Genomic DNA, 20,057 nt, shown 5'->3' on the forward strand with positions numbered 1-20,057 from the left:
GAATCACGCGAATACGCCGACTTGAATTTCAGGTCTTTATGTCCCCTGCGTATACCTGGCACATCGGCTTCTTTCCTCCCTACCCTTTTCGCACCTGCTCTGCATCCCCCATCAATCTAAAACAGAAGGGGTGGAAAACACCAAACCTTGGGGACGCTGGGGTATTTCCACCAGCAGAAGCGGCAGCACCTGCATGTTAATTGAGGACACAGACACTAATAAATTTCACTCTGACCAACAACAGATGGGTAAGCAAGCATGTCTATGAAATGTCATAATATTGTATGGCATTACAGAAGGGTTGCCAGGCTGAGTTTGGGCTACAAAATTGTGAAGGAGCACTGGGTGAGAACAAAGAAATACAAAAGCCTTAATTTTGTTATTTTGATGTCATTTACTGGTTTCCAGACTTTTGCAGCCTAGATCTGGAAGCTGCTTATAGCAAAGCCGACTCTGGCAAAACAGTTCATATGTAACCACAATTCAAATGTTGGGTGTGATGTTTAATGAGAGACTGCTAAACCAGTGCCAGATGGTTGCCAACCAGAGAAGACAACTAACTCCCTACAACGCAAGCAACGGCCCAGAGGGACTTTCTGTTCAGAATCAGATAGATTGGGAGGTTTCTTTTAACATCTATTTGAATTCTGCTTTGTATCCATCGCTAGCTAATAGAACAACACTGCTAATGTGGGAAACAGATCTTACACCAAAGCTGAGTGTGTAAGTAGCCCTCACATTTGCACCAACATAGGCCCCAATAAGCAGGGGTGGGTTGCTGCCTGTTTTACTACTGGTTCACAACCCCTGCATGCGCCAGATGTGCACTATGCATGCGTGCACTGTTCAATGTAAATCGTTCTTTGCACATGCGCAGAACAATTTACACTGAACTGAGAATGTGCAGTCACTAAAAACCAAAATGGCAGTGGCCCAAACGCAGCAAGGGAACCAGTTCGGGGGTGTAGCAGGCCTGGGTCGCTGCCGGTTCTGCGACCCAGGCCCACTACCAGTTCAGCTGAACCTGGAGCAACCCACCTCTGCCAACCAGTATGTACACAACTTTAGATACACTTGAATCGAGTGTGATATCAGCCATCTACTGCTGGTAATGTCCATCTGGATGTTATTTACTTGTTTATATATTTATATGCTACCCATCTCACCAATAAGACAATAATTTAACCTTGTAAAGGTACTCAACAGTAGCTGTTTTGGAACAAGGAAATTTTACCAGCACAATTGAGCACGAGACTGGTGAACTCAACACATATCAACAGATTTCTGACAATCTCAAAAGATCTCAACCAACACAATGGGTTTCTAACTCGTTACAATTGCTAATTGATAAAGAGCAATTGGGTAATGACATGTCTGCAAGAAAATGGTCAAGATCAGAGAGCGCCAAGGACTATGCAGTTCTACTCCGAGCTACGGATATTCTTTTCTATTGAAAACAAGCCAGCCTGGTGGCTCTCTTTAAAACCTTGCAGAATTCCACTTGTTTCTTAGCAAGAATATTTTGAGGAGGAAGGATAAGGAATTCAAAATTTGTGCAGTAGCAATAATGATCTACATCATTGTTGTGATAATATTTCTCTCAAGTTTGCTGTCTTGTCTCAGTTTAGGAGGCTTAGGAGATTAGAGGGGGACGAATGCCCTGAACACCTGTACCTTGGATCACAGCCATGCCTGAAACACAACTCCCCTAAGCTGCTTGGTGAGGGTCTTATGTTCCGTGATTCGCTGCATTAATAGGCTGGGAGGCAGACACGGCCCTTCTGTTGCCTCCCCTCCTTCCTACTGACATCACCTGAAGCCATCTGCGATCATCTGGATGCTGAAGCCACTTTGGCGCCTTGCGTTTCTGTTTCTTCCCCCTTTCTCTCTCAGACATGCACCCATATGCACCTCGGTTAAGACAAAAGCTGTAATTAAACAAAGCCTTTCTCCTCCCAGTTAATTTTATTTGGGTTCTGATATATTCAGCTGGGAGAGGCATGAGTATGTGTAAGCCAGCAAGGAAGACCTTATTGTACCTGCTTGGATTTTCGGCAGCTGCTGTGTCTGGAACAAGATCGTCAACAAGGGCTTGAAGAATAAGGACCCTATTATTTGACATAAAAATGATATGTAAAGTAGGAAAGACCGATGGATGATCTACTTAGGAAGCAGGCAAAAGCTTGACAAGTGCAGCTTCCTAGAACAGAATCCAGTCTAACATCAGGCGGAGACAAATTTCTCCTCCTGCGTTTGCTAAAAATGTGTGCATATACATTAAAGAAAAACAAAAAGAAAACAGGAAAAAAAAAAACCTCTGCCTAGCTGCCTTTTGAGAATAGCCTCAAATCTGGATTTGAACCAGAAAGTTGTCAATTTGATCTCACATACAAACGTAGGTTCTTTAAAACTATAATCTCTCAAAAGAAAGTTTTTCAAACAGCACCAGAAATATCCTTCTAAAACACAGAGCTCTTTGGGGAAGATCCCACCCCTCAAAAAAGGGAAAATGGTTGGTCTGCAAATTGATACTGCAGCACAAATTCAGCAGGATTGCACACTAAGAAAACATGTTTTGAAGGAAATAGCAATAATATACTTTCCTGTACAGGTAGAACTCCCGCCTGAAGAGTTACACAACAGGTTCATCTAAAGTGTATGTTGTTGGCATAATCATGGCATTGGAATTGTTTTCCCTCTGATCACCTAAAATAATTTGTTTAACCAAGTGGTTCTCAACCTCTCTGGTCCATGGACGCCTGGAGGGATCTCATAGGGGATCTGCAAAGGCTTGAAAAAATGCTATGATTTAAATCTTGAATTAAGTCTTGGGGGTTGGTGGCTATGCTCTGTGGCCACGAAAGTCATTTAAAGGCAGTCCATGATGAAAAAAAAGGTGGCTCGGTGGCTAAAACACTGAGCTTCTCGATCATAAAGGTTGGCAGTTCAGTGGTTCGAATCCCGAGCGCTGCGTAACAGAGTGAGCTCATGTTACTTGTCTCAGCTTCTGCCAACCTAGCAGTTTGAAAGCATGTAAAAATGCAAGTAGAAAAACATGGACCATCTTTGATGGGAAGGTACCAGCGTTCCATGTGCCTTCGGTGTTTAGTCATGATGGCCATATGACCATGGAGACGTCTTCGGACAGCGCTGGATCTTCGCCTTTGAAATGGAGATGAACACTGCCTCCTAGAGTCGGGAACAACTAGCACATATGTGCAAGAGGAACCTTTTACTGTTACCTTTTATGATGAAGAAAAGGTTGACAACCCCTGGCTTAACCCATTAAATCTCACCCTCCAAAGTCTAATGCAAGTGATTCTCTTTCTATAAACGATTTAAATCACCCTGGAAGTCTGGCATTTTTATTTGTTCTCATACTGCAAGAGCTTATCCAGAGCCCAAATGTCCAATTCTCAGGAATCCAATAATTGAGATAGCTCCATCACTTCACCATATCATACCTGTGATTTTTTTTCCTGTACAGTTAGAGCAGCTTCCAAACAAAAAAATGGGCTTTAATCATCTTTTTTAAAGGACTTTTTTTGTGGCCCACACTACTTTCTTGAAAGAATAAGGTTCTACATTTAGGCAAGAAAAACGAAATGCACAGGTACAGTATAGGTGGTACCTTGCTCAATAGTAGTAACTGTGAGAGGGATTTTGGAGTCCTAGTGGACAACCATTTAAATATGAGCCAGCAGTGTGCAGCAACTGCCAAAAAAGCCAACACAGTTCTAGGCTGCATAAACAGAGGGATAGAATCAAGATCTAGTGAAGTGTTGATACCACTTTATAATGCCTTGGTAAGGCCACACTTGGAATACCGCATTCAGTTTTGGTCGCCACGATGTAGAAAAGATGTGGAGACTCTAGAAAGAGTGCAGAGAAGAGCAACAAAGATGATTAGGGGACTGGAGACTAAAACATATGAAGAACGGTTGCAGGAACTGGGTATGTCTAGTTTAATGAAAAGAAGGACTAGGGGGACACATGATAGCAGTGTTCCAATATCTCAGGAATTGTCACAAAGAAAAGGGAGTCAAGCTATTTTCCCAACCACCTGAGGGCAGAACAAGAAACCATGGGTGGAAACTAATCCAGAAGAGAAGCAACTTAGAACTGAGGAGGAATTTCCTGACAGAACAATTAATCAGTGGAACAGCTTGCCTCCAGAAGTTGTGAATGCTCCAACACTGGAAGTCTTTAAGAAGATGTTGGATAGCCATTTGTCTGAAACGGTATAAGGTTTCCTGCCTAGGCAGGGGGTTGGACTAGAAGACCTCCAAGGTCCCTTCCAACTCTGCTATTGTATTGTATTGCATTGAAAAAAAGGATATCAGAAACCCAGAGTTTGCAGCTTGTCTACATTCTAGTCTTCTTTTAAGTTAAAACTAATAAGGTGGGGCAGAGAATTTGGCAAGCAACAAGGGAGATGTTTTGTGTATATGGGACTCACGTGGTCCAACCTTGGACTAAAGAGTGACTGCTTTGACCGGCACACAATATCTTGTTCAAATCTGCTTCTTCTCATTCACCAGCCTCACTTGGCCTTTCAGTAGAAAAAGGATATCACAAAGCTCATTTAGTGCCTATATTCAAATGTGCTCCATTCGGTCATGGTTAACTTAAATTAGTTTATGGCATTAACTGAGCCATATACCAAACCCTTGGGTGGGGTTCACATGACACCCTTTGCTAAAATACGATTGGCTAGTTCATGGTTGAATATGCTATGCAAATACATACTCTAAGTTTACATAAAAGGCTTTGTGGGGTGTGGGTGTATAACTGAATTAACCCATTTGTCCAAATTCACACAATACCCTGAACTATCAGAGCTAAGCAACCGGGTTTCCACACCATTCTAGAAGGATGAAGTTTGTGGGGGAAAGCACTATTTAATGAACCTAGTAGTAAGTTTTGAATGTTGTGGGGAGTTTGAAAAAAATACTTAATAGTAAGTCTGAAAAAGCAAGAATCTGATAGTTGGGGGAAGTATTTAATAAAGTGAGTACTAAATTTGTGCGTGTGTGAGGGGGGGAAAGCAGTACTTAATGAAGTTAGTAGGTATTAAATTTGGAAAACACAGTCTTTAATGTTGTAGGAAGTTTGGGGGGAAAGCAGTAGGTAATAGTAAGTCTGAAAAAGCAAGAACCTGATAGTTTGGGTGGAAAATTATTTTATTATTAAGAATAAAAAGTATTTTATTCTATTTAATAGAATAAAAAGTATTTTACTCTATGAAAAGTATTTTATTAAAAAAAGTATTTAATAAAGTGAGTAGTAAGTTTTTTGGAGGGAAGGGAGGGAAGCAGTACTTAATGAAGTGAGTTTTGGCACGTTGCATTGCAGCTGCCACCTAGATCTGTAACAGAGCATAAACCGTGCACAGAGAGGGGAAGGTCACGCAACCAGCAGGGCAATTCCCTCCGAAAACCTGTCACCTCCGCCGACTCCATAGGGCTTGTTCTTGCCAACCGGCCCGTCCAAAGAAGCTAGTAAGCCGCGATCCGCTCCAGGAGATTCTTCCACTGAAGCGGAGGCGTCAGACGCGCGGCCGGAGAGAGGGGAGAAACCAGGGGGCCGTTGATGAGCTTGTAATAGGAGACGAGCGTCCGTGAGTGCCGAGCCCAGTAGCTGGGCGGGCACACACAGCCCGGGAGCGACTTGTTGGCCAGAAGTGCAATAGCAAAAGCGAAAGTAGCCGGGCGGCCTTGGCGGCAACGGCAGGCACGACAGCACCGACGGCAGCTGCTTAGCGAAAAGCAGAAGTTAGTTTGGGCATAGGAGGAGGAGGGGGGGGAACACAATAGGAGTGGGGGGGGGATTCCGGCCTGCCCCAAACAGCCCTGATTGGTCGAGGTGGGCTTCCCAGGAGGGGGAAATGCGTGGATCCTCTCAGCATAAAATACCCGGGAAGGAGCGCAAGCAGAACGGTCCGGAGCGCAGCTTTTGCGCGCCCGCGGAGCGGCGGGCAGGTCAGACGGCGGTGCCCCTGCAAGCGAGGCCTCGCTCGGCCCCTGGTGGCTTTTGGGACCGCCCGTCCGTCCAGCAGGGACCAAAGCCAGAGAGACCACCTGTCCGGCGATGCCGCCTGCTGAAGTCGGCCAGGTGAGAGGAAGAGGGAGGGCGGGAGGGAGAGGGGGGGCTGCGAATGTAAGGCAGCCAAGCGGGAGAGCCGCACGTGCTCCTTTAGCCAGGCGGGCGCGGGAGAAGCGAGACCCACGTTAAAGCCCCGATTCCTCCTGCAGCGTTTTCACCCGTGACTTTTCTTACGGGAGTCACAAAGCGTTCCCCCAAGGACTCTGCGAGGAGGAGGCGGCGGCGCGGCTGAGGCGGAAAGGATTTGCCGCTCCCCCGGCCCTGCGGCCCGGGTGCGGCCGGGTGAAGGAAGCGGAGCGTGGCCTTGAAGCAGCCAGCGCCTTCCTTGAACCAGGGTAGGTTATTTGCCCCCCCCCCCCCATTCTTCAGGATAACCTCTTCTCTCCTTTTGGCCGTCGGGTCGTCTTTAGTAAGTGCAACCGCGTGGGAGCTTGCACCTGATGGCTGCATCTTGATCAGGCGCGGAAAAATTCCTTCTGGGCTGTGAGGGCAGATGGCTTTTCCTGGTGCATCTGGGCAGGGCCACCAGAGAAAAAAAGACAGAAGTGTGGGGTCATTTATTTCCTTACTCCCCATCTCGGGGGGAAACCGGCCACGCTTCATCCCAGCTTGCCAAAGTACAGTATTCCCTTTGTCTTGCCAGAAATTAATTGGGTGACCTCAGGCGACCAATCTGCAAAATGGGAGTAACAGCAGAATCCTTGGGAGATTGATTGCCCTAAAATGAATCTCATAGCTTCCCCTAATTCCTAGGGCCAAAAGTATTCTAGATACAGATGTGCTTCTCCATAAGTAATAATATTGTACAGGAAAGCAAATCTTACTAAAATGAACATACAGATAAACTACATACTATTGTAGCTTGAATTCAAAGGATCCAACTCAGTGTATTGGAATTGAATATACAAGTTCTTCTAAGAGTCCTTCTGCCGGTTGCTTTCCATATTAAAAAAAAATAGGAAGCCGTTATTTTGACTCTCTTGTTTCTTATTTATCTGTCTATTTTTAAGAAAAATGTATTTGGGGAGAAATAGAAACTGGACAATGCCTCCGCTGCTAATATAAATTACTTCCCTTACACAAGGGGAAATTATCTTTTTTTTTGATGGATAGAAAGTTTGTGCAGTTGAAGAGATGACATTTTCCCCCTTCTTGCATTTCCGTTCCAGAAAAAAGCTGCTACTCGTGGTTTCATCTGTTGAAATTATGCAATTTTTAAAGACACAGCTCCTTTCAGAAATAGACTCCTGTAGATTGGATTTCCCTTGTAATCAACTTTCCTGATCTCACATTGAGAATTTGATTTTTTGGGGGGCGGGGGATAACCCAGTGGTTTAGTTGGAACCTCATTTTCAGCATGGAGAAACACCATTTTAAAAGTGTAAAATTGCTGTCTTTTAAATTGGGATGTCAGACGGGTGGCATCTAGTTGGTTGGAGGTATTCACTGGTGTTCTTCATAATCAGTGGCAGCAAATTATTGCCACCATCTGCACTAAATAATGTCATTCTATTACGTTGCTGGTTGAGGTTGTCCAGTGAGCTGAATTCTAAAGAAGACTGGATTTCTGCTTTTTTTTTTTTCATTATGTAGGAAAAGGAATTTCACTAGATACAAGTGGGTGATTTTTCCTCTAGTAAATAAAAGGTGTTCTCTTTTGCATATGTCCGAACCTGTTGAAAAAGGAATAGTTCTTCTGTAGAACTAACGCCAATTCCAAGCATTTGGCATGTAGGCTTCAGTAGCCTGTCACGGAATTAGAGAGCTTTTCAATACAAAATTACTCAGTTAAGGTTAAACAGATAAAAATGTCCAAATGGGCCGAGGTTTTACAGGTTTAAGAATAAGGTATTGGTTCCAGATTTAGTCATAACCAGGAAAGAAGCTATTGAAATCATCCGCTTGTAAATTAGTCACGAATGACTAAAGTCCCATTTATTTCAATAGATTTACTCTTGCTATGACTACAACTGGATCCAGCCCAACAACCACAGGTTGAATAATGATCCAGAATGATTTGTGTGCAGATTGTTTTCAGGAGTTCAGAAATAGCTTGGAGAGAATTTGGCACGAGGCTGTTCCTCTTTTTTAAAAAAGAGGAAATTGAAGAGGTGGGTAGGAATTGTATGTGTGCGTGTTCTGTTGATACTTGTCTTTTTGTGTCTGTTTTTCTTTTTTTAAAGAAAAGCTTTCATGCACCACCTCCTTAAATGGGGTGGGTTGGTTTTGTGAAGATTTAAATGGCAGTTTAGAAAATCTAAGATTGCAGCTATAATCTAAAGTTGGGAATAGTGATAATGAAAACTATAGGGAATTAAGTAAGACTTGTTCGGATAGATAGATGTTGGTTTGACTTCATTGAAACATGATGCAGATATGATGTGCAGCTCTGATCTTTATAAAGGGATGTGGTTTTGATGTAAGTTGTGGCTTCTTAAGTAGCTGTACATATCAGAGTTCAGTAAATGTTCACCATATCCTTTTGAGTGGGTTACTTTCAAACTAAAAACCTTTTCAGTTTTTTCCAGTTGGACTTTTAAGAAGAGAGATCAGCATTTTCTGGTTTTCTTCTTAAAACTGAAAAATGTGCATAAATACAGTATGTGCAAATCTCCACCCATATTACCAAAGGGATATATGCAAAAAGTACCTAGGTTGAACTTCTACGACAATGATTGGAAACAGTCCTACTTAATGTTACTGAACTGCAGTTCCCAGCATGCCTCATTCTTGATCATACCGCTTAGAACACCTGCAGGGTCACTGCTTCCCATCTCTGCCATATAATCCTAGATTGCAAAACAGTACTACAGTATTAGTGCTTTACATCATTAACACTGCTATTCCAGTGTTTTTAGAAAAACAGAATTGGAAGGGGTCTTGGAGGTCTTCTAATTCAACTTGCTGCTTAGGCAGGAAACCTACACCACTTCAGACAATGGTCATCCAACATCTTAAAGACTTCCAGTGTTGGGGCATTCACAACTTTTGGAGGCAAGCTGTTCCACTGACTAATTGTTCTAACTGTCAGGAAACTTCTCCTCAGTTCTAGGTTGCTTCTCTCCTTGATTAGTTTCCACCCATTGCTTCTTGTCCTGCCCGCAGGTGCTTTGGAGAATAGCTTGAGTCCCTCTTCTTTGTGGGCAGCCCACATTTTTAATCCCACATGCCTCCATTATCTACCTAACATGCTAAAGTAGACTAAACTAAAATGAATATGGAGTGCTATGGAAGACTATACTTCTAGCAATTGAATACTCTTTCAGACTTCTTTTAAAAAGTGGATATCTTCCAAGAGTGCATTCTAAGCTCAGCAACTTTAAGCTGCATGGACTTCTACTCCCAGAATTTTCTAGCCATTATGCTGGCTGGGGCATTTTGGGCATCAACGTACATGCAGTTTAAGTTGCTAAGGTTGAGGTATACTGCTTTGGGCAGTTTAATACTGGAAGCAGTGTTGAGCCGAGGTGGTGCAGTGGTTAGGGTGCAGTACTGCAGGGCACTTCAGCTGACTGTTACCTGCAGTTCAGCGGTTCTAATCTCACCGGCTCAAGGTTGACTCAGCCTTCCATCCTTCCGAGGTGGGTAAAATGAGGACCCGGATTGTGGCTAGGGGCAATATGCTGACTCTGTAAACTGCTTAGAGAGGGCTGAAAGCCCTATGAAGCGGTATATAAGTCTAACTGCTATTGCTATTGCGAAATGGAGGATAACTACTTCTGGGTGTCTCTGCCTCCCAGTACAGGTAGTTCTTGATTTACATTCTTTTAGTGACTGTTCAAAATTACAACAGCACTGGAAAAAGTGATTTATGACTTTTGCAACCATTGCAGAATCCCTGTGGTCATGTGATCGAAATTTGGACACTTGACAACTGGCATGCATTTTGGAAGGTTGCAGGATCCTGGGGTCATGTGATCACTTTTTCAACCTTCTGAGAAACAAAGTTCAATGTGGAAGCCAGATTCACTTCACGAGCATGTTGCTAACATAACAGTTGCAGCGATCCACTTAACAACTGTGGCAAGAAAGATCATAAAATGAGCTAAACTCACTTAATAATTGTCTTGCTGAACAACAACTCACTTGTGGTCGTAAGTCGAGGACTACCTGTAAAATGTGAGAAAACTGGACACACAATAATGCTTTTCTGTAAGAAAGTCCCCAAAGTGCTTTTTTCAAGAGGCAACTGGACTTTCTGTTTTTTTTCTTTGAAGACGTTTCACTTCTCATCCAAGAAGCTTCTTCGGCTCTGAAAAAGGTGCCAGATTCATCCAGAGCTGGAGAAGCTTCTTGGATGAGAAGTGAAACGTCCTCAAAGAAAAATCAGAAAGTCCAGTTGCCTCTTGAAAAAAAAAAAAGCACCTTTGGGACAAACATGACCTGGATGACTGAGAATCTCCATAGACACTTTCTGTAAGAAGATCGTGGATTTGGGGAGAAGGGTTGATGGGATAGGAATATCTTTTTGTATCCATGTGCTCCACGGTATTCAGCAAGGCTTATTTGCCTGGACATTCTGTATGTGGCGGCATCCTTATGGCCTTCCAGGGGGTTTGCCTGGCAACTGAGAAAGAAGGGCTCCAAAGTAATAGAAGGTCGGTTGTAATATCCACCATACTTCTGAAATTAGACAGGGGGACTGAGAATCCTGTAACAATTCCGCTACCAATAGCAGTTATGAATGTCACTCATCGCTTGTGCCGTTGATACGGCTGCCAAGCAAGTAGTGTGAAGCATGTCGCAGTCAGTCCCGGGTCTCGGCAGTGGTGAAATTCAATTTTTTTACTACCAGTTCTGTGGGCATGGCTTGGTGGGTGTAGCAGGGGAAGGATACTGCAAAATCTCCATTCCCTCCCCACTCAAGGGAGAAGGATATATTACAAAATCCGCATTCCTGCCCCACTCTGGGGCCAGCCAGAGGTGGTATTTGCCAGTTCTCCGAACTACTCAAAATTTCCGCCACCACTTCTCCAGAACCTGCTGAATTTCACCCCTGAGTCCCTGGTGTAACCACCTTATCTTAGTTTAGAGTGAAGAGTTGCATCTACGGATTGGAGGGATAGGTGGAAATAACCAGGCAGAGGTGGAAAACTATGGCCATCCAGAAATTAATGAAATACTGACCCCATGCTAGCTGGTGTGGTTGGTAATTCAGCAATATATATAGTTTCCCTAATTCTGGTGGTGCTTAGACCCTTGCAGGGGTGCTGTGCTTTTAAGAGTTACCCAGAAAAGTGGCATCAGCTTTGACTCCTTCTGTTACTGGGGCTTCAGGAATTTGTGGAATATGTGTATTTATTGGAGCCAAGGATTCAGCTGCTGTTAGTGGTCTCCCAACACCAATATTTTCTCCTTCATTGAGGTCCTTCTCCCTGGTCCTCCATGTCAACCCTCATTGTTCCCATGAGAGTTTCTTCCCCTGTAGATTTTCTCCGGCTCTTGTTTCCTGGCCACTAATAATACAATGGGTACATCTGCTCTGCAAAGAGAAAGGGTTACAAGGAAGTTGAATAGCAATAAAAGATTTGAAATATGACCCAGGTAAATCCACTTGGCTGCACCCCAGAGAATATAATAGCTCTGGGGAACTTGGTGGCAACAGGCAGGAGGAAGATCATGGATACAAAGGAAGACTTCCCCCACACCCTCCCAAGTTCAACCTTATTTCTTTTTCTTTTTTTGTTTAACATCATTTTCATTGGGTTATAAAATAAAATAAGGTAGAAAATACAACAGTAAATAGGAAAGCAATGGGGAGGAAGGGGGGGGGAAGAGAAGTGAGGAAGGATAAAAAAAAAAGAAATATTAACAAGCCATTTCTTTTTTTAAAAGTTTTTTATTTAAAAAAAATTTTTTTTACAAACATATCAGTGCATGTGGCACCTGGATGTCATACATTCTAATACAAATAAAACTAATAAAATTAATCATAATGATTACATTCAACCAACTTGTATATTTCTGATAGTAATACATATTTATGTTGCAATCTATTCAATTATTCCATGTTTTCTCGTTATTGTTCTTACTCGATTACATAAAAATGTATACATTAACATTCCCCCTTTCTCTTATTTCTATCTCTTATTCTAACTTTTAGTTATGTCACCCTTTTTAAAAAGACATTTTCTTTCTATCCTACCTAACTTCTAGTCATGTCACCTGCCTAAAAAAGGAAAGGAGAGAGAGAGAGAGAGAGAAAAAAGGAAAGCAGAACAATAACATTTTTAAAAAATCATCTATCCATCCTCTCTGGCCCACTTCAATACTTTCATTGCTATTCTTTTTTTGACTTACCTCCCATATTCCTCTCTTAGTTCTTTGTCTCTGTCTGCATCTATTTTTTGGCTGAGGAACAAGCTATTTCTCTAAAGAGCTATCGATCTTATTGGTAAACTCCAAAATCAAAGTTTCACTCTTTTCCACTTCAAGCGCAAAGTTCAAAAGTGGTCTTCATGTGGAAACAAAAGTATTTATATTCTTTTCTTTAATCAGAATAGTCAATTTTGCCATTTCAGCCAACTCCATCAACTTCTGCAACCATTTGTCCATTTTAGGAATCGAAGTATCCTTCCATTTTTGTGCATACAATAATTTTGCTGCTGTTAACATATATAGTACAAAGTTCCAAATTTTATTCTCCAGCTCTTTTTCCATTAGACTTAAAAGGAAAAGTTGTGGTTTCATCTTTATCTCCATTTTCAAAATTTTCTGTATTAAAATACTCCAAATTTTTTTTTCCTTTATCATATGTCCACCATAGATGATAAATAGTTCCTTCTTTACTTTTACACTTCCAACCTTCATTTGATGTACCTTTATACATCTTAGACAACTTATCTGGTGTTAAATACCAATGATACATCATCTTGTAGCAATTTTCTTTTAGATTATAATTGAATGTAAATTTTAAACCCTTTGTCCACATATTTTCCCATTGTTCAAGCATCACGTTATATCAAAAATTCCTTGCTCACTGAATCATACAATGTTTCTACATGCTCATTTTTCAAATTCAATTTCAGTAACATTTATAGATCTTAGCAATAATATGTCCGTTTCCACATAATAAAATTTCCAATTCATTTTTAATAACATATGTTCAATCTTTTTTCTTGTATGCAACATCAATAAGGTGAAAAGGGGATTGGGAGAGGAGGAGAGAAATAATCCACACAAAAAAGTTTTTGTAGAAAGAATGGATTGTGGCCATGGAAAACTCAAGTTGCTTGTGCGAGTGATGTTGGAATAGATGTCTTCTTTGCAAACATTTCTCTCCCGCCATTCAATACTGCATGAGCAACATTTCCAAACAAGTCTTGTGGGCTAAAAGGTGTTATTGGTCCGATTTCAGGCACAAACCATTCTGCACACCTGGTGCTTTCAATCTACAGGTGGCTTGGGCGTCTTATAATGATACCTGAAAGCGAATATGTTGCACCACACTGTTTAATTAGCTGGTGAAAATCATTGCAACAGGATGTGGTGATGGTCAGTTGGCTCGGACAGCTTTGGAAGATTTGGCCAATGTGTGGCTCAGATCTACAAAAGCTTGTTGGCCGTTGGCCTGATAGCTTCCTGGATCAGAGATAGCAGTAGCACTTATATACCCCTTCACAGTGCTTTCCAGCCCTCTCTAAGCGGTTTACAGGGTCTGCATATTGCCCTCAACAATCTGGGTCCTCATTTTACCCACCTAAATCAACCTGAAGGCTGAATTAACCCTGAGCCTGGTGAGATTTGAACTGCCAAATTGCAGGCAGCCAGCAGAAGTAGCCTGCAGTACTGCATTGTAACCACTGCACCACCGCGACTCAGAGATAATTTTGAAATAGCAGCAGCAGAAGTCTAAGGCTTTCCCTGCCCATTTTCTGATTCCTGGATTTCCAGGGATAACACTTGGGATAACCAGAGCACACCTACCGTTCTTAATTTCCTTAATCCAAATCAACTAGCAGTCACAGTGGAAATGGTCTCAGCCATTTTGTTTTCTTGATGATGAGATGGATGGCCGATGTGAAAAGGGGACAAAGCTTCAGTCATGTAGCTTTTTCAATTCAGCCAAGTTCTTAATCTTAATCCAGCATTTTGTTTCCTACAGAGGCCAACGACCTGCCTCAGGCTCCCATGCAGGAGGTGGAGTGATAGACTTCTTCTGATATGGCTCTCGACAACCGGAACTTAGAGGCAAGCTGCTCGCAACCAGAAAGTAACACTGAGCCTTCCAGATTAACAGACTTTATGAAATGTGTTTATCATGAATTTGTCCTATTTCTATGTGGTCATCCACGTTGCCGGTCATCACATCATCTCGTGAAGATAAAGGTCTGAACCTTAAAAAGCAAGTTAAGAGTCTTCAGAGGACACAAATCTGCTGAGACTTTGAGATGGGTTTATTGACCTTCATATAGGGTTTGTCAACTTGCAGGATTTAAGTGTGCAGTGTTACTACTGTCACTGAAATAATCTTTCCACCCTTGCTATGTCATGCGCATTGCTGTCTTCTGTGGGGTTTCGCGGTGTGCAGCTGTATCTCTCCAGCCACGGCATTTATCTCCTTCTATTTTGCTTTCAATCAGTTACTAGCTTCTGCGAAGGCTTAAGAATGGGCAACGGAATCCCAAAAGCAGCTGTTTTGCTGTTTTCCAGCTGCACTTGGATTCCGTTCCTTGCTCTTTTGCCCACTTCTCCAGGATTTCATTCATTCTCTTCTGTAACTTATGGTGTAGCGAACTGTTTTGGGGGGGGGGGGGCATTGGAAGAAACTTAAAGTTCTTAAGAAGAACTTTTAAAAAAAGGCACAAAGACCCCATTCTGTTCAACAATGAGAACTAGAAACTTGTTACTTTATAAAATGATAGGCAATAAATTCAACATGCACCAAAAAAAGTCTGAGCTGGCTACCCACCAAGAGTAATGGATGCCATAGGATTATTTGTTCAGTGGTAATAAATTTAGACCTTGATTTAAAGAGATTGGTAGTTCTTAAACCAGCTAAATATCAAGGAGGAAGTAAATGTTGGATACAAGCATGAAACAATAATAATAGCAATACAATACGTTTTCCTCCTGGTTGATTCAATCTCGGGAATAATCTGAAAGTGAATTTTGCAGCTGTTCCTTCATGAGCTGCACAGTCAACTTAAGGAATTAATTTCAAAGCTGTTGCTATTGAGGGTGGCCTTCCCTACATGTGTTAGGACTGCAATTCTTTGCTGTTTGGAGAGATGATGATCTTTGCCATATAACCAAATAGTGGACAATTAGCCTCTCGGTGGCAATTCTCCAGGATGGAGAACTTATTTAAAAGCCAAAACCTTGATTGATTGGGGGGTGACTATTCTGTTGCACAGGGCCTTGTGTGGCAGTGGTGGGATTCAACCGGTGTAACGACCAATTCACTCTGCCACGCCTATCATCTGGGCTTCAAACAAAGGGGATATAGGACAGTCTAGCACAGGGGCGGGCAGGCAGGGCCAACATCGCCAGAACTACTGGTTTGCACGAAATGGTGCAAAGCGGCTGAATCCCACCCCTGCCTTGTGGACTTCCAGAGAGCACATCACAGTCTGTTGTTGCTAAGTGTTGTGGTCACATGACATTTAGTCTAAAGACTGCTTTGCTTAGCAACAACAGGTCCCAGTTAGGGTTATTAAATGAGGACTTCCTGTACTTCCAGTGGAATATTAGTGAAAGAATGTCCTTTCTGTTGAAGGTGGGAGCTGTGGTGGGAGGTGAAAGGGAACAGGCTGTGTGTGGTACTGGTGATAACTTTTGAGTTACAGCATTGTGTGTGTTTGTGGAGGAGGAACTCCTTCGGGTTTCCTCATACTTTTCTGTGCAGTGGTGATAAAAAGCTGTTTCCTGGACAGAAGTCGGTAGAGCCGGGCCTGATGCAGACGATGCAGTAGGCCAGAGTTTCCCTGGTAAGGCAAAATGAGCAAGATGTACTGAAGCAGGCATGGATTTTCCCAAGTTCGGACAAAGCAGAATAATGAGTTTGGGAATGGCCTGGCTGAGTGGGCCCTAGTGCCTGGGAGGATAGTATTTACATTATTTGGCCTTAGAAACTGGGCCAGATCAGATCTGGTTACTCTAAAGAATAGCTGGACAAGGCTGAAGTGTAGGGAAGGGGGGGTGGGTGATTCTCCGAAGAAGGTAGTGGTAAACCACTTCCCCTATTGCTGCCGGGAAAACAATGTGAACGTATTTGTATAATCAAGGGATTGGGGGTTATTGATTAATTATTTCTAGGTAATCTCAAGAATAGTCTAAAAAGTGGGTTTTGCTGCATCAGGAGGGGTCAGTCTGGATTTGGATATCTCAGAACATGCCTTATGCCAGTGTTGGTGAACCTTTTCGGCACCGAGTGCTGAAACGGAAGTGTGCTCCTGCCGGAAACTGGAAGAGCAATCACCTGGTGCGTATGAACGTGCCGGGCAGTGACTCTTCCAGTTTCCAACGTGTGCATGCGCATCGACCAGCTGGTCTTCATGCATGCATGCGCATCAGAAACAGGAAGACATGTATGCATCCATGCTCCGGAAAGTGGAAGAGCAGCAACCCAGTGCACACATGCGCATTGGGTGACTGCTCTTCAGTTTCCGGCGCTCCCGCGTGTATGAAGACCACTTGGCCAGTGCGCTGGAACCCAGAAGAGCAACAGGTGACTGCTGTGCATGCCACTTCCGGCATGCGTGCCATAAGTTTGCCATCACAGCCCTATGATCATGGTGAGGTCAAAGGAATTCCTTCAACATATCTTTGTTTATTTGTCCAATTTCTATAGCCTCCCTTCACACCAAATAAATGGTGTACAACAACAAAACTAATCAGTCAATAAATACATAAAACCATTGCCATTATTAAAAACACATTGAAGCCATAAAAAAACCTATCAAAAGAGACCATAAGGCTCTACTTTCACCAACAAAATATAACACACCACCCTTGGAGGGATGGAGAGCTTTTGATCGTGCCACGTTGTACAAAAGTGTCCTTATCAGCGTGCTTTACAAAAAAAAAAATATTGTATAGGGATACACTTGTTTTCCTTCATGATAATAAATGAAGCCAGATGCCTCTACTCTGCCAAAAGAGACCAACCTCCTCCTCTTCCGTCATCCTGAGCCTTTTGTCCAGATCTGAGCCTTGCATTTATACATTTAATTTTTCAACAAAGGGAGTTACATCCTTAAAAGTGCTACCGTTTCCTGCATCCTTATAAAGGAAGGAAAGCTCTTGCACCCAATATATCTGTGTTAACAGAAACCTGAAGAGAGTTCTGTAAACAAGGTAGTCCTTGACTTATGACTGGTCACTTAGTGACCATTCAAAGTTATGATGTCCCTCTGCAGGGCTATTTTACATCCCAGTTTCAAAATTCCGACTCCCAAGTCATGTGATCATATTTTGGGTGCTTGGTTAACTGGGCGAAATTTAGAGCTGTTTGCAGCACCCTCTCATGTGATCATGATTTACAATGTTTTGCAAGAACTGGTATTTATTTCTGCTTTCCAGCAAAAATAATAATAAAGTCCATTGGGTACAACGGGCTTGCTTAATGGCTCCCGGGTTCATTTAACAACTGCCATGAAAGAGGTCATAAAAATCAGGCATAGTCACTTGGTGACAATTACCAACATGAGTTAAGAGCCGAGGTGGCGCAGTGGTTAAATGCAGCACTGCAGGCTACTTCAGCTGACTGCAGTTCAGCAGTTCGGCTGTTCAAATCCCACCAGGCTCAAGGTTGACTCAGCCTTCCATCCTTCCGAGGTGGGTAAAATGAGGACCCGGATTGTTGGGGGCAATATGCTGACTCTCTGTAAACCGCTTAGAGAGGGCTGAAAGCCCTATGAAGCGGTATATAAGTCTAACTATTGCTTGCTATGGTCGTAATTCTGGGTTCATAAGTCCAGGGCTACCTGTACCTCTCTCTACCTGTATTTCCTCTCTCTAGCTTGCATCATAAATAGTTACGGGTTCTTGTTCTGGAATAAAAGAGATGGGGGCGCCTGTAGATTTTGCTGAATGACTGTTCTCCATAAGGTTGATAGGGAAGGCTGAGGCTGTTGTGAGGATTGACATCTTTCTGCTCCTTTTACAGAGTCAGCAGGAGAACGGCTGAAACTTCTTACCAAAATGGGAAAACCCCAAAACCCAGTGCTTACAGATTGGGACGAGAAGGAATGTAGAAATTTCTTCAGGGTTGCACTCCATGATTACTTCTTCTTCATGGATGGCATTTGAACTTTTTATTTTCTTCCCCAAACAAATTGAGATGATCCTAAAGAAAAACAGAGAAAGCCTCTGTTGCCTTTTGAAAAAGTACCTTTGGGACAACTGTGACTTGGATGACTGAGAATCTCTATAGACATATTGAGATGAATTGTAATTCCCCAAAAAGGAAGGCATTTCTGCCCATGTGGGGTGGGGGATCGGAAGGTAGAGACTGAAAGGCCCCTTGGGCAAAGTAGCCCAATGGGAACTGGGAGGAATAATGTTGTTTTAAGACTGTTGTCATTAAATCAGATTAATGAGAAGGTATGTGCTTCAGATTAGCCTTGTTGAGTTTGGTATTCTCCAAATGGATTGAATGCTATCATCCTGGCTGTAAAATGAGGTCTGATACCTCTGGAGGACGTTAAATTGGGGTAAGTAGCCTCAAAGCCCTTTTTTTTTTTTGAATGGATGATTTGTTGGGCTTGTCAAGTCAATTTCCAAGAGACATCATTGCAACAGATCCAGAATGGTTTTTCAGGGCCTGCCTCTTCATTTGACATATTTCACTAGTGTTGCTTCTCTTCTTAGGAATGGGTAGACAAGGCAAAAAGCAGGAAGAGGGATGCATGCATGTGGGAACACCTCCATCGTGGATCAGATACCTAGATGCTCAGGTCTGGAGGAAGATTTCGGGAGGAGAAATTGCCAAGGAATGACACGATCACTCCCGCTGAGCGAGTGGACACAGAGCCACGGGGCTGTCGTGTCTGTCCTGAGCTTTTTCCAAGATCCCAGATGAGCCCATGAAAGGGACTGGAAGCATCTGCAGTTGTGTGATGCTATTTGTGTCTGGTCTCTGATTTACAGTAGAATAACTGGGAGGAAAGAGGTTGTGTTCAGACCTCACCACACTTAGTTAATCTAGTCGCTTGTTTGTATACTACCCTGAACCATACACCAATAAATTGCATTTTAGCCTAATGTGTGAACAGAGTTGTCATAACCATCTAGATACAATTTTCCCTACAGTCGTTTCCATATTGGTAATTTTTTAGCATCATACGGTGTTACAGGTAGTCCTTGACTTATGTCTGTTCATTGAACAATTATTTGAAGCAGTGGTGAAATTCAATTTTTTTTACTGCTGGTTCTGTGGCCGTGGCTTGGTGGGCATGGCAGGGGAAGGATAATGCAAAATCCCCATTCCCACCCCACTCTGGGGACAGCCAGCCGTGGTATTTGCAGGTTTTCCAAACTACTCAAAATTTCCGCTACCGGTTTCACCAGAACCTGCTGGATTTCGCCCCCGATTTGAAGTTAAAATGGTGTTGAAAAAAATATAACTTAGAACCTATTTTCAAAGTTACAACCATCACACCACCCCTATGGTCACAATTGCAATTTGGGTGCTTGGTAACCACTGTGCTTTTATGATAGATGCAGCGTCCAGTGGTCATGTTATGATTGGTGACCTTCCCAACCAACTTCCAATAAGCAAGATCAATGGGAAGCTGGATTTGCTTAATGACCACATGTTTTACTTAACCAGGTGATTTGCTTAATGACTGCCATAAACCATGGTTGTGAAATCAGGCCTGGTAATATGATGACTTGCTTAGCAATTGACCATAATACTATGCTTGGTTTTTTTTATACTTCATACATCACTATAGCATTAAATGATACTAACATAAATCACTATTTTGAAAGAGACTCAAATTGCACAA

At 42.7% G+C, this 20,057-nt stretch overlaps 1 long non-coding RNA gene across 1 annotated transcript; it reads left to right on the forward strand.

Moving 5' to 3' along the window:
* The first annotated feature begins 5,842 nt into the window (after positions 1-5,842).
* On the forward strand, positions 5,843-15,079 carry LOC148047924 (uncharacterized). The gene is made up of 3 exons (XR_015695867.1): positions 5,843-6,114; positions 6,255-6,440; positions 14,210-15,079. It is a non-coding gene; the product is annotated as an uncharacterized LOC148047924 (long non-coding RNA).
* Positions 15,080-20,057: the final 4,978 nt, after the last annotated feature.

The sequence above is a fragment of the Thamnophis sirtalis genome, unplaced genomic scaffold (genome assembly GCF_051295495.1).
Source record: "Thamnophis sirtalis isolate CommonGarterSnake01/CBP01778 unplaced genomic scaffold, rThaSir2_p1.2 scaffold_3, whole genome shotgun sequence".
Classification (NCBI taxonomy): domain Eukaryota; kingdom Metazoa; phylum Chordata; class Lepidosauria; order Squamata; family Natricidae; genus Thamnophis; species Thamnophis sirtalis.